This window comes from Lactuca virosa, chromosome 5 (assembly GCF_052849685.1).
Source record: "Lactuca virosa cultivar CGN04683 chromosome 5, Lactuca_virosa_CGN04683_v6, whole genome shotgun sequence".
Taxonomy (NCBI): domain Eukaryota; kingdom Viridiplantae; phylum Streptophyta; class Magnoliopsida; order Asterales; family Asteraceae; genus Lactuca; species Lactuca virosa.
Window position 1 is genome coordinate 278,536,559 of NC_136430.1, and position 16,194 is coordinate 278,552,752.

The window sequence follows — 16,194 nt, forward strand, 5'->3', positions numbered from 1 at the left end:
TACAGGTAATCATAGAGATCTACCAATCCAACATAAAATCAACGAATAGAGATAATCATACAGATCTACCAATCTAACATGGCTTCATCCTATATATCAGGATACATAATCTAGTGGGCTGGAATTTGTGCCTTCGACCCACGAGTACAGTGAAGAAAACTCACCTAAATGTCTGAAAAATATTTGAACTGAATGTTGCCTAAAAACCGACTCTACAGGTTATTTATACAATAAACAGTGACCAAACCTCAATATATTAATCAAATTACTCTATTTGACCTAAAGTCAAAGTTGGTCAACGGTCAAAGTTAGCGGTTAATGGTCAGTGGTGAAAATCCTTAATTGAAAGCCACCCAGCCACTCATCATGTCGTGACGATCTATTGGTCACGTCGTGACTTTATAAGACAAAATAATCGAGAATCATCATTCTCACGTCGTGACACTCAAGTGCTCACGATGTGAGGAACGAGCTGAACAGATTTGAAGAACAAAGATCTTAATCCCTTAATATATGCAACCAAAAATTCCAGAATGTCTTATCTACTCCAAAACATCATAAAAATCATGGCTGTTTGGACATGCATGTCCCAAACAAAAACTAGGTCACAAAAGGAAGAAATGGCATTGGAAGCTCATGTAAGAGTCTTAAAACCCAACCATTCTTCAGATCCAACACTTATATAACCAAAGGGACATTGGAGATCCATAAAGTTGGCAACTTTATGGATTCCAAAAACTATATCATTCTATACATGAAAGATAAGGCATAAAAACCTAGATCTAATCTTATAGCCTCAAAAAGCAATAAACTTGGAAACTCGTAAAGGTCCTGAAGGTGTGAAGATGAATGATGGTGAGACTTGAATATAGAAATGATGAACTGTATGCTCTTCCTCTTTTTCTTCTTTGCTAGAAATCACCATAAATGAGCTCAAATCAACAATGGGGTGGTAGGGTTTCAAAAGGAGGTCTTAGGAGGTGATGGAGGCTGAGGGTGGGATAAACCTAGCCCTCACTTCCTTTAAATATGGGAAAACCCCCATAAATTAGGGTTTGCCTCACATCCAGCTCTCATATCGTGACCCATAAGGGCTCACGTCACGAGCCTCAAGGAAATGTGTGTTCTTCCAAATAGGGTGACATCATGACACCTTAGTGCTCATGTCGCGACCTGGGTCTAAACTAGAGAATTTTAAATCAGAAATTCCATAATGGTGCTTACCTAGAATTGGGTGTTACAATTATCCCCCACTTAAAATCAGACTTCGTCCTTGAAGTCCGGTGCTGCGAATAAATATGGGTAATGCTCACGCATCTCCGCCTCAGGTTCCCAAGTCCAATCGGAACCCTTCCGATGTTGCCACCTGACCTTGACCAAGGGTACCACCTTGTTGCGCAAGGCCTTCTTCTTCCTATCCAAGATAGATATTGGCCCCTCCATATAATCTAGGCACTCATCGACCTGAATTTCGTTCATGGGAACTACAAGTGAATCATCGACCACACATTTTTGTAGCTAAAAAACATGGAAGGTGTTGTGAATCTGGCTGAGCTCCTTAGGCAAATCTAATCGGTAGGCTACCTTGCCTACCCTGTCTACTACTCTGAATGGTCCAATAAATCGGAGACCCAACTTTCCCCTCTTCATGAAGCGTATGACACCCTTCCAGGGAGATACCTTTAGTAAACTATATCCCCGACACACGGGTGTACGACACTTACTTCTGTAGAGAAGCTCGAAAGGTGGCACACCGATATTGGAATAAGACCTATTGTTGTAAGAAAACTCAGCTAGGGGAAGGTAGGAATCCTAACTCCCACTGAAATCGCTAACGCAAGCCCTCAACACTTCTTTAAGTGTATGAATGGTCCGTTAACTCTGTGTATCAGTCTGAGGGTCATAAGCCATGCTGAAAAGTAGTCTAGTACCCAACTCCTCGAGGAACTTCTGCCATAACTAGGAAGTAAACTGTACATCACGGTCAGAGATGATAGAAACTGGCACCTCGTGGCGAGCAACGATATCGCGTACATACACGTCGTGACCCATAAGGGTCACGTCGTGAGCCTCAAGGAAATGCACGTTCTTCCAAATGGGTTCAGTTGTAACACCTTAGTGCTCACGCCGTGACCTGGGTCTAAACTCGATGATTTTAAATTAGAAACTCCACAATGATGCTTACCTGGAACTGGGTGTTACAATTTCGTCTATGAACACTATTTTTGATCTGTATAATATAGGCCTTCATACTATGTTAATCAAATCCATGAAGGCTATAGGGGTGTTCGTCGGGCCAAAAGGCATCACTACAAACTCATAATGCCCATAATGAGTGTGAATTGTTATCTTGGGTACATCCTCTTCTTTGAATCGCATCTGGTGATACCCAGAGCGTAGATCAATCTTGGAAAACCAAGATACTCCTTGCAAATGATCAAATAAGTCATCGACCGGTCCTGTTCGGACACTCTGACCTTATGTGTCCAAACTGATTGTATTTTAAGCATAGTTTGAAGGCTCCTTGCAATCCCTGATGAAATGCCTCAACTTACCACACTTATAACATAGACTGCCCAACCTTGTACTCACTCTCATGGTATCTCCCACACTTACTACACCTCGGTGTAGCCTTCCTGCCATCCCTTGCCTCCAAACATCTTGAAATTCTTCTTTGGCTTACTATTCATTTGGGTAGGGTCGGCCTTTTCAGATTCGGTTGTCTCTTTAGCTCGATCTTGCGAAGGCAAGTTACCTCAATCATCTCATGGACAGTGTTGCACCTTGCAGCGATGACACGGTCACGGATCTTATCCTTCAACATAGTATATCCTTGGACATTTTTGTAGCCACATACTCATGACGAAGCAACTTCTCGTAAAATAGTACGGTGATATCATTCACAGGCTCTGTAGTCTGTCTTAAAGCAACAAACTCTTCAATGAGCTATTAGACCTCTACATATGGAATAAACTCCTCCTTGAACAGTCTCGAGAACACATGACAACTCATAACCGCAACCTAAGCAGGCAAATGAGTGTTACCGATAAGTTTCCACCTATCCTTGGATGCATCTCTCAAAAGGCTCGTAGCATAACGAACCTTGGACTCCTCGAGATAGTAATTGGTATGAAAAGCAACCTCAATATCCACAATCTACCTCATATTAGCAATGAGATCCTTCTTGCCCTTAAATTGTGGTGGACGAAACTGAAAGAAATCCCGACAGCTTGCTCTTCGATCATGTCCTGTGCCTGGCCCCTAAGTAGCATCAACAATCCTCCGTGTCATAGTCTTTAACAACTCGGTCCTGATATGGGTGAATAATTTAGGGAGAAGCTACTGAGCTGCCTCCCTGGCCTCACTAGCAATCACCTCCCTGAAATCTGGAGCCTCGTCCATGAAGGGCTCCCGTAGTCTGCCTATTGGCCTACCCCTAGTGTTAACCATAGTTGAACGCAAAAGGTACAATTAATATAAGGAAATATCATATACTACTATATCAATTAAGATAATATTAGACCTCTACTACTAAAGGTACAAACTCTTCAATGAGCTATTAGACCTCTACATATGGAATAAACTCCTCCTTGAACAGTCTCGAGAACACATGACAACTCATAACCGCAACCTAAGCAGGCAAATGAGTGTTACCGATAAGTTTCCACCTATCCTTGGATGCATCTCTCAAAAGGCTCGTAGCATAACGAACCTTGGACTCCTCGAGATAGTAATTGGTATGAAAAGCAACCTCAATATCCACAATCTACCTCATATTAGCAATGAGATCCTTCTTGCCCTTAAATTGTGGTGGACGAAACTGAAAGAAATCCCGACAGCTTGCTCTTCGATCATGTCCTGTGCCTGGCCCCTAAGTAGCATCAACAATCCTCCGTGTCATAGTCTCTAACAACTCGGTCCTGATATGGGTGAATAATTTAGGGAGAAGCTACTGAGCTGCCTCCCTGGCCTCACTAGCAATCACCTCCCTGAAATCTGGAGCCTCGTCCATGAAGGGCTCCCGTAGTCTGCCTATTGGCCTACCCCTAGTGTTAACCATAGTTGAACGCAAAAGGTACAATTAATATAAGGAAATATCATATACTACTATATCAATTAAGATAATATTAAATCCTATAACACCTCCTATTAGTACTTCGGGCCCCTTAGCGCTTCCTCCAGATCCACCTACCCATCTTGTGCTTCAGATGGTACGGGCCTATACAATCATTAACACCTATGAGTAATTTCCCTTGAAGATCACTCAAAGTTTCCCTACTTAACTAAGTGTTTGGTGATCATTATTTACATACGTATTCATAATCCATGTCACTCATTTCCCTATCATAAGCTACCGTCCAACCTGGCAATCATGTAATTCGCATATACAACTACACAGAACTAGTCCCTTTTATTTATCTTTGCTTACAAGAACTATTCCTTTATGAAAATATGCAATGCTTTGAGTCTAAGAACACTAGGAAGTATGTTTAATTCTCTCAAACCATTGCTCTGATACCAACTAGTAACATCCCAAAATCAATAATATTTTTTTTAATAAAATTGGAGTAGGGATAATAAGAAAGGGTTCCATGCATAACACCATCAACCAAAATGTATCATAATTCATCATCAAAAAGTGGAAGTTAATACTTTTTTTTTGAAAAACAAAGTCAGAAAAAGATAAACATAAAATGGATGCCATGCCCCCGATGAATGTCCAGATTTTCCAATCACACCATCTCTTTGTCCTTCAAACCTGAAGGACCTTCAACTAAAGATATAAAGTAGAAACTGTAAGCCTAAGGCTTAATGATTAATCACAAAACTTGCTCAGTATACATATCATATGAAATAACCCATCAACACATAACATCAAGTAATAAACCACATATTACTTATATTCTACCACATAACATATGTTATCATATTTCTAACCATTGTGTCTAGAACTTCCCCCTGACAAGATATTCTCTAGAAGCACATATCATCCGATCACACTTCCCTCCGAGAGGCTGCTCATGATCATACTGCTATGGTACAACCAGAACTTCCCTTTGAGAGGCTATTCTCTAATTGCCCGATCCTCCCGACCACACTTCCCTCTAAGAGGCTATTCGTGGTCGTGCATAACATAATCACATAGTCCATATAATAAGAAAGTTCGTGAGAACTCACCATAATGACTAATAAGTTAATCCACATAGAGAGATAGGTGGAACTGATACTTCCTCGAACCACTACATAGTAGTTAACCCTAATTTAGCAATTAAGGTATACTACATAACTTCCCTCTCTATAAATGAGGCATTCTCTTTCTAATCTTGTCATGGGTAAAAGACCGTTTTTACTAATATTTAACCAAAAGTCAACTGGTCAAAAAGTCAATGGTCCACCGCGTCGTGGCAAACCCTTGATCGCGTTGTAGTCTAATATTGTCACACCCCCGAACCAGACGGCGGAAACGTCCGGGGGCTTGTGCGTGACTTCATCTTGAAATATCATTACAATGATTATAAATGAAACATAACATCATCATTACCATGTATAATATAATACAACTACCGTTGTTTACATCAGGTACAATCTTTTAAATAACATGACCAAAACATTCAATGTATGATGTTTAACAGTACACAAAACAAAATCCCCTATTCTTGTTGATTCTTCTGCTTAACGAGTCCCTGAGAATACAAGTTATTTTGAAAATGTCAACATTCATAAGTATATTTGAGAAAATGATTTGTATAACTTTGTAATCATAAGAAAATCCTGTATTTTCTTAAAATAGTTTGGTATGTTTATGTCTGATCTTGTATTAATGCATGTGTGTTATTGTTTAATAGAATGTCAAAAGTGATTGAAGAGAATGTATATAGAATGTCCCCGGACAACCCGATGTTGCCCGTAAAAGAAGAATAGTTAATGCTGTCGTACCAACACCGAGGTGGGGTACCAGTGTGAGTAAATTACCGAGTAATCCAATCATAAAAGAAAATAGATAATGTTGCCGTACCAACACCGAGGTGGGGTACCAGTGTGAGTAAGTTTCCTAGTAATCTAACATAAAATAAAATAGTCTTCCGCAAACTTCATAACGTTAATTCCTCTAAGTGAGCCGTTATAACCATACTAAATAATGACAATTTCACCTGTCTTGGCGTTTGTGAACGCCGACTGAAAAATAGAATAAGGTTATCGTCACCCTAGACTGATGTAGTCTAACTGTAGCGAACAACTTAGGTGTGGGGTGTCATCCTCGTATAGATCTATACACCAAACCCCGCTCTCCTTCCAAGAGACTCTAATTATAACTACAGGCTACGATCGAACACTTAATAGGTGTCAACCGACAAAAACTCACTAGATCCTTAATCGAATTTACGCGAAAATAAACGTATAAAACTCATTCCAGGCCCAACGAACCATGTAAGTGAGCCACTAGGGCATCGCTAAACATGTGAGTCATTTCAAAACCCAATATGAATGAGATTATATAACATGGGCCCAAAATATATGTAAAAGGACAACTAATGCCTATTTCACATGTAAGGTATTTGTAGGCCCAAATAGCACGCAAATAGTATACGAAATTTATCAACCATATAAATGGGCCACTAAGGCCCAATAACCTAGAAAATGATCAAAATTAATCCGTTTGTTAGTTTATTGTTGGTTTTGGTTCAAGTATTCACTAAAATAGCATAAAAGGCCCACTTTTTGTAAAAATGACGTTCTTTGCCCAATAAGCCAAAAATTTACAATTAAGGCCCAATTTTTGTAAAAATAACACTTTAGTCCCCATTTTGTTCAAAACTTGTGTTTATGACTAGTTTGTGGTAAAAATATCATTTTAAACCCATTTTCGTCGAAATTATCATTTTTGGCTTGATTTTTGTGAAAACACACATTTTTCTGGTTTTTGGCTTTTCTGACCTAGTTGTTGGAAAATTTGTGGAAAAATCATCGTAAGTCGAAATTTGGATCCGTAAATTCTAGAAGTTTGGAAATTTTGTCTACTTTGTTCACAATTTTTCTCATAATTTTTAATGGCCTCTAATAGGTGTGAAATTGCTCACCTTCACAGGCTGGTCCGAAAATATTTCAAATCTGATAGGCAGTTTTGTAAAATTCGCCAAATATTGTAGAAAAATCGTATGAAAACGTGAGAGTAGTCATTTTAAAGGTATAAACCTGAAATTTGTGCAGGTAAAACAGTTTTGAAAAATATTATCATTTAGGTGGTCAAAACAGTTCGAGATTCGACCAAAACGTTTCTGCCAAGGGCTGATTTTTGAGTTTAGTTTATAGATCTTTGAACACAACACTCATTTTTGCTATTTTAAGTGTATAAATCCCAGATCTACTAGTTTACATGTATTATATGTGATAACATATACTTTTCTCAAGGTTTTCATGTAGATCCAAGTGATAACTTAATATTCTTAACATATTTTTAGATTTATGAAGTAAATAGCACATAATCAACAAATAAGTCATGAAAAAACACACATATTCATGCATATACACATAGATCTACATAAATCAACTTGTATTCTCCCCCAAAACCAAGTAAAAACCGAAAATAGGGGGTATGAACTCACCTTGGGGTGATGGATCGGTTTTGATGAAGAAGTGGAAGAAGATTTTTGATCCTAGCAAGCTTTCTTGAGTAGATCTTGAACTTAGATGGTTCTAAGAACATGATCCAAAAAAATATGGGTGTAAGAGGAGATTTTTAAAGAGATCAAGAAGTCAAATCATAGATCTAAATGAGAACTTACCAAAGTTGATGATCTTGAAGAAGAATCTCTTGAAGTATACTCTAATTCTCGAAAATTTAGAGGAAAATGTAGGAGTGTTCTTGTGAGTGTTTGAGAGATTATTTGAGAGAGTTTGTAAGTGAAGTGTGTGTGTGTGTATCTTTGGCCGAGAATGAGAGAAGAGAGGGAGAGAGACTAGTCTTGAAGTATGTTGGGTTATACAAGTTTACATAGAAGTATGAGAAACAATTTCCTTGTTGTATGGTGAATAATATGGAGGTGGCACCTCCAAAGTCAACCCCCATTTCATTTCTTTTTTTTTGTTAAATGGTGTTGGGCCGAGATTTTGGGCCAAGAAGGTAGGAATTGGAATAGCTTGAGCCCATTAAACTTTAGTTAGGATTTTTGGAGCCTAATCATAAAATCTTTCGGCCCATTGGGCCTTTAGGGTATCTCACGGCCCAATAGTATAAAAGAATGGGTTCTAAGGTCCATTAAGGTTAATTGGAGTTGTTATGGCCCAATAAGGCCCATTAGGGTTAGAATGAATCATTCTAGGCCCAAATGGTCCAAAATGTTATAGATTTGTGAATTGGGTCCATTTAGAATCCAAATAGGGTTTCCAAGCCCAAAATGGTTGAGTTGGATGCTTATTGGTCCATTAGGTCCAATAAGGAAATCCTAGTCCAATATGGACTCAAACCGGGATTCTTAGGGTTTTTAGATTCTTTGTTGAACATAAAAAGGTGAATTTAAATTAGCACTGAGTGATATCTACTTAGAGTATAGGTTTTACAATAGTTGAATGATTACACAAGAATAGAATTTCCTAGCTAAAATGCTAGTTGTGACAAATATCGACAAAACAGACATGAAACTTACGACCACGACGTCGTGGTCAGCCCATGACTGCGTCATAGTTCATCCGGTAGAACAACTTTTTCATTATGCCCTTGATCCATCAATTCTAAGCCTTATACTTCCCAAAAGGCTTTAATACTCCCTTAAGGTCCATAAAATTGAAACTTTATGAACATGAACATATCATGTAAGTCTCACCCTAAACTAGGTCAAAAAGGGTAAAAATATGGTCCAAACTTCATGCATGGCACCAAATGGTGAGTAAAAGCTAGATCTAACACATATAATACCCTTGGGACATTAAAGAGCAATTAAGTTGCAAGCTTTATTCCAACCATTCACTCAAAACTCACAAAATTTGACTAAATTTGCTTAGAGTAAATTACTGAAATCGTTCCTGTGGTTTTGTCAAAATTACGTGTTTAGTCCCTAACAATTTTTTTGCACTCGGATTGTCCTTGTGGTATCATTTTGTTACGTTTTTCGTCCCTAACACACATAAAAAGACTATATTTCCCTTTTTAGGTTTTTTATTATTTATTAAATTAAAAAATAAATTAATATATTAAAGAAAATGTTAATTAAGCTTGTCACCGTCCCACCTGCAACCCATTATCTCTTCACACCGGACTCTATACTCTGCCTCTCTTTCCCGCCGCCTGTCACAACTGCACCCTCTCGTCGGAAACCTCCTTCGTCGTCGCCTTCGAACAACCATTCACCACCGCAAGTCTTCATCTCTTACCGTTTGAAGAATCTACCATTGTCTCCATCGAACAACCCACAACCATCCACCGCCATAAAAAACTCAGAAGCATCCATCGCTGTAAAAAAAACCCACAACCATCCACCACCAGATGTAATCCTCAAGAATCTGCCCTAGATTTCATTGCCTTCTTCATCACCACCGGTGGGTTTTGATTTTAAGATGATGATTTTGATTTTACACCATCTCTGCCTTCTCCATCCACCATCGGATGTAATCATGAAGAGTATGCCCTAGGTTAATCGATCTGCTTCTGTAACTGTAGGGTTTCAAAGTACTCCATGGATTATGGCAATGGTCCCCCTTGATGAAGTGTAGGTTAAAAGCCCAAGACTTGTCTTTTCCCTATAAACAGTCATGTATTATTCATAATTAGGGTCATGTATTATGTAGAGTTAGATTATTTAGTCTATTCTGAAAGTGTAATTTATTCCTCATGTTATGAATAAATCGAGTGATCATTCGACATATATTCTTTATTTGTGTTTGTTCTTATTTTCCGCATCCTGTTCATCAAATCACAATTAGGGTTTTCATCCCAACAAGTGGTATCAGAGCTTTGAAGATCTATTATTTTTAAAGTATCGGTTCTTGATTTGATGATTTTCTGCACAAGTTATTGAAGATTATTGGTGTTTTGGCGTCTTGGAATCAAAATTATGTTCAAGCTATTGTTCATGAAAATTTATGATGTTCTTCTACTGTTCATCTTGTATTTTTTAATCTGATTCATATTCTACTAGTATTTTCTGATTAGATCCGATCATTTATTCCAAAATCAATTGATGATCAGTTTTCATTTGTTTTAGCCCATCGATTGGTCCCATACTATTCATGATCCATTTACTTTAGCCCATAATTGCGTCCACTGTTCATGTGTTTTTGCGTCAGCCCATATTGATTCATCGATTTAGCGTTCTTCGATTTCGTATACCTCCAGTTGACTCTTCTTTGTTATTCTATTCTTAAGTCGTAATTTGTGAATGATAATTTTGTCAAAATCAAGTAAGATTTTATTTGATTTTGTGTTTAAACTAGTCAATTCAGTCGTTTATTGAATATCGATTGTGTTTCGTGATTGTTGAATGGAAATTTTGGAGTCCCGTGATGTTCAATTGACGAACAGTCGGCTTTGTTTGTTAATCTAGTTTTTGGAACAAGCCTTCACAATGGTGCAATATCTTGAAGACGTCAGAACATAGGCTATCTGAGCACAGTCTCGCATTGGTCTTCACGTTCTTCAGGTCAAACGAAAAGTCAAAATTGCCTTGAAAGTCCTTCCTGCGAACATTCGCTTAGGGGTATAATCGACGGACTCGGAATGAACCTGGAATGAACTTGGGTTCGTATGTTAGTATTTGGAACGAAAGAAGGAAGGACAGAAAATGAACCTTGTGCTCGGATTCGCACCTGTGATTGGATTCGTTTTGTGGAGATTCGCCTTGGGTGTAGAATCATCGATCTTGGAATGAACGGTGGCACTATTGGACTCGGATTCGGAGTCCCAGTAGGCACGAATATAAGGAAGAGAACGAAAGGGTCGATCAATGTTATTGGTTGATCGGAATCAGACTTGAGGTTTCGTTTGCGAACATTCGTTTGAAGTCGCCATTCTAGTCGCATTTGTTAATCAATCGATATAATGGGGAAGATAACTCAAAGTTTCATTTATGGTCCCTGCAACATCAGCGAATTGACACTTTTGGTCCCTGTTGCTTTCACAGTTTGGCTGTTTTGGACCATTTCCAGAAACTGTTACAAATGAAGGGGAATATGATGCAAATTTATTACTTTAATCCCATAATTTCAGCAAAGTGACAATTTTAGCTCATTTTTCGAAAAGTTTGCCAATTTGAGGGCTGGTGAACAGTTTTGGATTTTTAATGCACATATTTTTTTTGAATAGAAAAATAAAGATTCCATCAAGTCTTGGCGGTTCGGAAAGTCGTTTTTCGCAATAACGTCAAATTTTCACGACTTTTTCGGATTTTATACTTCATCGTTTATATCATTTTGTCGGGGGGGGGGGGGGGGGAGCATAGTAATTTTTTATACATTCAAGATCACTCTCATGACCATTAGAAGGCTTTATAATCACGTTTTTGATTATAAATCGGGGGAGAATTTGGTATGGCCATTCGAAATTGGATTTGTGACTTTTCAAATTTGAAGATTTTTGATAAAGCTTGTGGTAGAATTATGAAGGTAGCTTTTATAGTAGCAGTTCTTCATCGAGCTCTTCTAAGGATTTTACAGAGAAGTATCCTTTACAATAGCAGTTCTTCATCGAGCTCTTCTAAGGACTTGTTATATCTCCGACTTCTAGTATTTTCTCGATCAAGTGGCGTTGCGAATCTTAAAAAATTGGGTTGTTACATGATATTTTTTGGTGGCTTATATCATTAGCTTATTTGAATATCATTGTGACTTGGAGGGGGAGTTCTTCAAAGACAAGAAGTGATTTGGTTTCTTAATTCTGAAATGGGTTTTTTATGGCGGGTTTGGCTTTCTTGAAGATCTTTGGGATTACATTAGAAAATGAAGTTTAAAAACATTACTTCAGTGCTTGGTTCATATATCCTAGAGCCCGTTTTTGAAGACTATTGAAGAATAAAGATTCGTGGATTGCTTCAAATATTCCTCGTTGCGAGATCATTTCTTATTTGCTAGATGCTTGTTTGGAAGTTGAAGCCTTGTCATCCATTCCATACTTTGAGGGGGAGATTGTAGGGTTTCAAAGTACTCCATGGATTATGGCAATGGGCCCCCTTGATGAAGTGTAGGTTAAAAGCCCAAGACTTGTCTTTTCCCTATAAACAGTCATGTATTATTCATAATTAGGGTTAAGAGTGCGTCAAAATGTAGCCGCCACGTTGTAAGGTTTCTTATGTAGAGTTAGATTATTTAGTCTATTCCGAAAGTGTAATTTATTCCTCATGTTATGAATAAATCGAGTGATCATTCGACATATCTTCTTTATTTGTGTCTGTTCTTATTTTCCGCATCCTGTTCATCAAATCACAATTAGGGTTTTCATCCCAACAGTAACAATGAGGTTTTTGATTTCACACCATCGAACATAAAATCCAAGCCCTAGATTTTGTTTCCTTCTTCATCACTACTAACGACTTCACCTGAAGAGTCAAAGTTCAAGCCCTAAATTGCCACTACCAACGTTTGAAGAGTATCTGACAATCCCGTCGTTATGCATCTAGGCGCCACCAGATTTAATTTGTTGTTAGGTTTTAAGTTTCAGGTTAGCATTTGATTTCATTTCAGGCTTCATTTTTCTTAGTTTCAGGTTAGGATTTCATATATGTATTTGACAGGGCATCAATATTTTTCAGTTTTATAGGATTTGATATTTTGATTTGTGGTTAGGAATTAATTTTGGGGGTTTGATATTTTTATTTGATTTGAGCTTCGGTCTGTTTCTTGTGGCGGTTAGGAGTTAGTTTCAGTTTTAGTTTTCATTTTAGCTTCAGTGGTGGTGGTGGTGGTCGGTGATAGTGGTGTTCCGTGGCAATGGTGGTGGTCTATGGAAGTGACGATGGTTTTGGGGTGATATATTCTAAAGTAAATTACATTAAAATATTTTTTTAATTAATAAATAACAAAAAGAATAAAAAGATTTAAAATAAGAAATAAAGGGCAATATAGTCTTATCTGTTAGGGACGGAAAAACGCAGAAAAATGATACCATAAGGATGGTCCGAGTGCAAAAAATAGTTAGGGACTAAACACGTAATTTTGACCAAACTACAGGGACGATTTCAGTAATTTACTCATTTGCTTATAAACTCAAGATCTAAGAGAAATGAACCATAAAGATTGAGCCTTGAAAACTTATAAGAGTCTAGAAGATACGCGAAGGGTTTGTTTTGATTTCTTGATGGTTCCTTGCAACAAAAATACACTCCTTATTCCTTTAATGGACATAAAACAAGCAAAATGAGCTCAAAATGGACAAGAGGAGGTTAGGGTTTGATGTTCTACTCTTAGAGGTGATGGAGTCGAAGGGTTGAGGAAACCCTAGCCATCATATCCCTTAAATAGGACTCAAGGCCCGAAACTTAGGGTTTTATGCACAAAGCGGTGTCGTGATGCGATCATTAAATGACCATCATACCATGGTGATGTGGCATCACCACACCGGGTAAAACATCTACCATGCCGCGGAAAGGTAAATTTACCCAAATTCAAATTTAAACTTCAACATGCATAAAATTACTCATACCTGAATTGGGGTGTTACAGTTGAGAGCCTTTTGGGACTAACATGGAAAATCATAGAAACTCCAACTTCAAATACTCCTAGAATCACTGTCATGAATGGAAGTGTCAAGAAGAAGAAAGTCAGTTGCCCATGGGTTAAAAGGAGATTTGTATTGATACACCTAATACGACCCCTAAACGCCAAGGACAATAGGAAGGGTTGTTTTGAGACATGTTATGATAGGAAATTCTTTTCCATGATAAGAAAAGGACTAAGAAAGCATACATGCCTAAAATATCTGAAGTAAAATACTGAAACATGGAGAAGATAATTTGATCATGGATTACCAGCCCATGCTACTAACCATAGGATCAAAATACAACTAGTCCTCCCAAATGTTTTAGTCTCCAGTCAGATATAGGAATTCACAATATCATTGAAATATTGCTTCTAAACTTTTGAGTATTTTACTAAGGATTAAGTATTGAAATTTGCAAGAATATGCAGTGACTAAAATGAAGTAAGAGGATTGAAACATTGAGATGATAATTTGATCATGAATACAGAGCCATTACTACTATTCATAGGATCAAAAGACAATTTTTTCTCCCCAAATGTTTAGTATGGACTTATAATTGTTTGTATAACTTTTTGTAAGATTTTTCTAGATTTTTTAAAATGTAGAACATTCTAACATCTTAAACGAAAGTCATGAAATGTGTGAAACTAGTATAGTAACAATAGTTTAAAGCTAATTCAATTATTTGAATGAGAAGTATTGTTGTAGAATCATCTTCTTGAACATGAGAATTACATTACCAAATATCCAGTTGGATTGGATTTTGGATAACATTTGACCGCAAGTCTTATGACAAATGCAAATCTTTTTTATCAAGATAGATGATTGTGACTATTGGGAAATTCCTGTCATCGACTGTCATTAGAGATTAGCCACGAGAAAACAATGATAATAGAGCTTTTCATATTTCAGGAAAAATATGATCAATTAGATGATAATAATAATAGGGTCAAAAATAAATGACCAAAAAGTTACACCACTTTCAATAAAGGTCAGTGTATTTGGAAAGTACATAACAAAGTGATCCCAAGGATATAAGCATTGTAAAAATATGACTCCGATTGAAGGAGTTATGATTTTATAAAAAGTAACAAAAAAAAATCAACCGCATTAATAACGCTATTAACGTCAAGAAGGCATAAAGAAATCGATTAATTTTTTTCTAACGTCACTAAAAGGAAAATCGTAATACTTCGAGAGATAAGGACTTTGAAAAGAAAAAAGTCAAAAACAAATTTCATATGAAGGATATACGATTTTTAGGAAAACGTAAAACACAGGTTAAACATAAAAGTTCAAATTTGACAACACAACCTTAAGGAAAGTTGTAGTACTAGTATAGAGCTACACAAATATATAAAGAGGGTAAGAAACAAGATTCATATAAGAAAGATATGAATTTTTATAAAAGATTTAGAGGTGCTCGCCGAGTGCGCACCATGCTTGACACGCACGTCTATCACCCAGATTCGTCGAGATTAGAGAGACTGGACCATTAGAAGTGTGACATGTGGCAAACTCTGGATGGAGCCACGAGTTGAGTGCACGTCGCGTGTGAAGTGCACCGCGCGTACAAGAACTATAAATAGAGGTGCTCACTTTCTGATTTCTTCACACCTAAAACTCTCTCTCTATCTCTCAAGGTATTTCGGAAGTCTTCCCAATGGCGCGAAGCTTCAGGTGCAGTAGCAAGGATGCTTCAGATTATGCTACTAGAGCGAGTTCACGGCCCCATTTTTACTGTTTTAAAAAGTTTTATTGGGGGGGGGGATACATGCTTATTAAACTTCTTTATCAAAATATATTTATATCTATAAATACCAATCGTTTTATAAAGCATGAAACATTAGGATAATGTAGCTATAGATACTATACCTAGTTGTAAGCTATGATATTATGCCTAAGAGATATGATGTCCGATAGTCTAGGATGAGATATTACCTAGATGTTATAATGACCAAATTCCTAGGATAACATTGTACCTAGAAGTAATGTTGGTCAAATATAGGGGTATGCATTATACCTAATTGATACTCTGCCCAAATATCCAGTTTTCAAATTAACCATAATTAGGTTATATATGTGTGGTAAACTATATATATATATATATATATATATATATATATATATATATATATATATATATATATATATGGGAAAAGTGAATATACCCTTAAGGGTATATAAGGTTAGGTACCCGATCTATACAAAACTACGTAGTTTTGTATAATGGTTTAATTTTTTGAAAAAAAACAATATACTAAGTTTCCTTGTTCACTGATAATCGATGAAGGAGTACTATGCCTTCCTTTTCGACCAGAAGCAGCCCATGAACTTCCTTCAATCACGATTTTTTACTGATTAGTCCTTGACCATATCGATTGTACTCGGTTCTAAAAGGATTTTACTGAGCAATTGTTTATACAACCAATTGATCAATTAGGTATCTTTTATACAATGCTGCTCACCCCTTTTCCCACCTAACGAATCCTATTCAACGAAACAGTTGT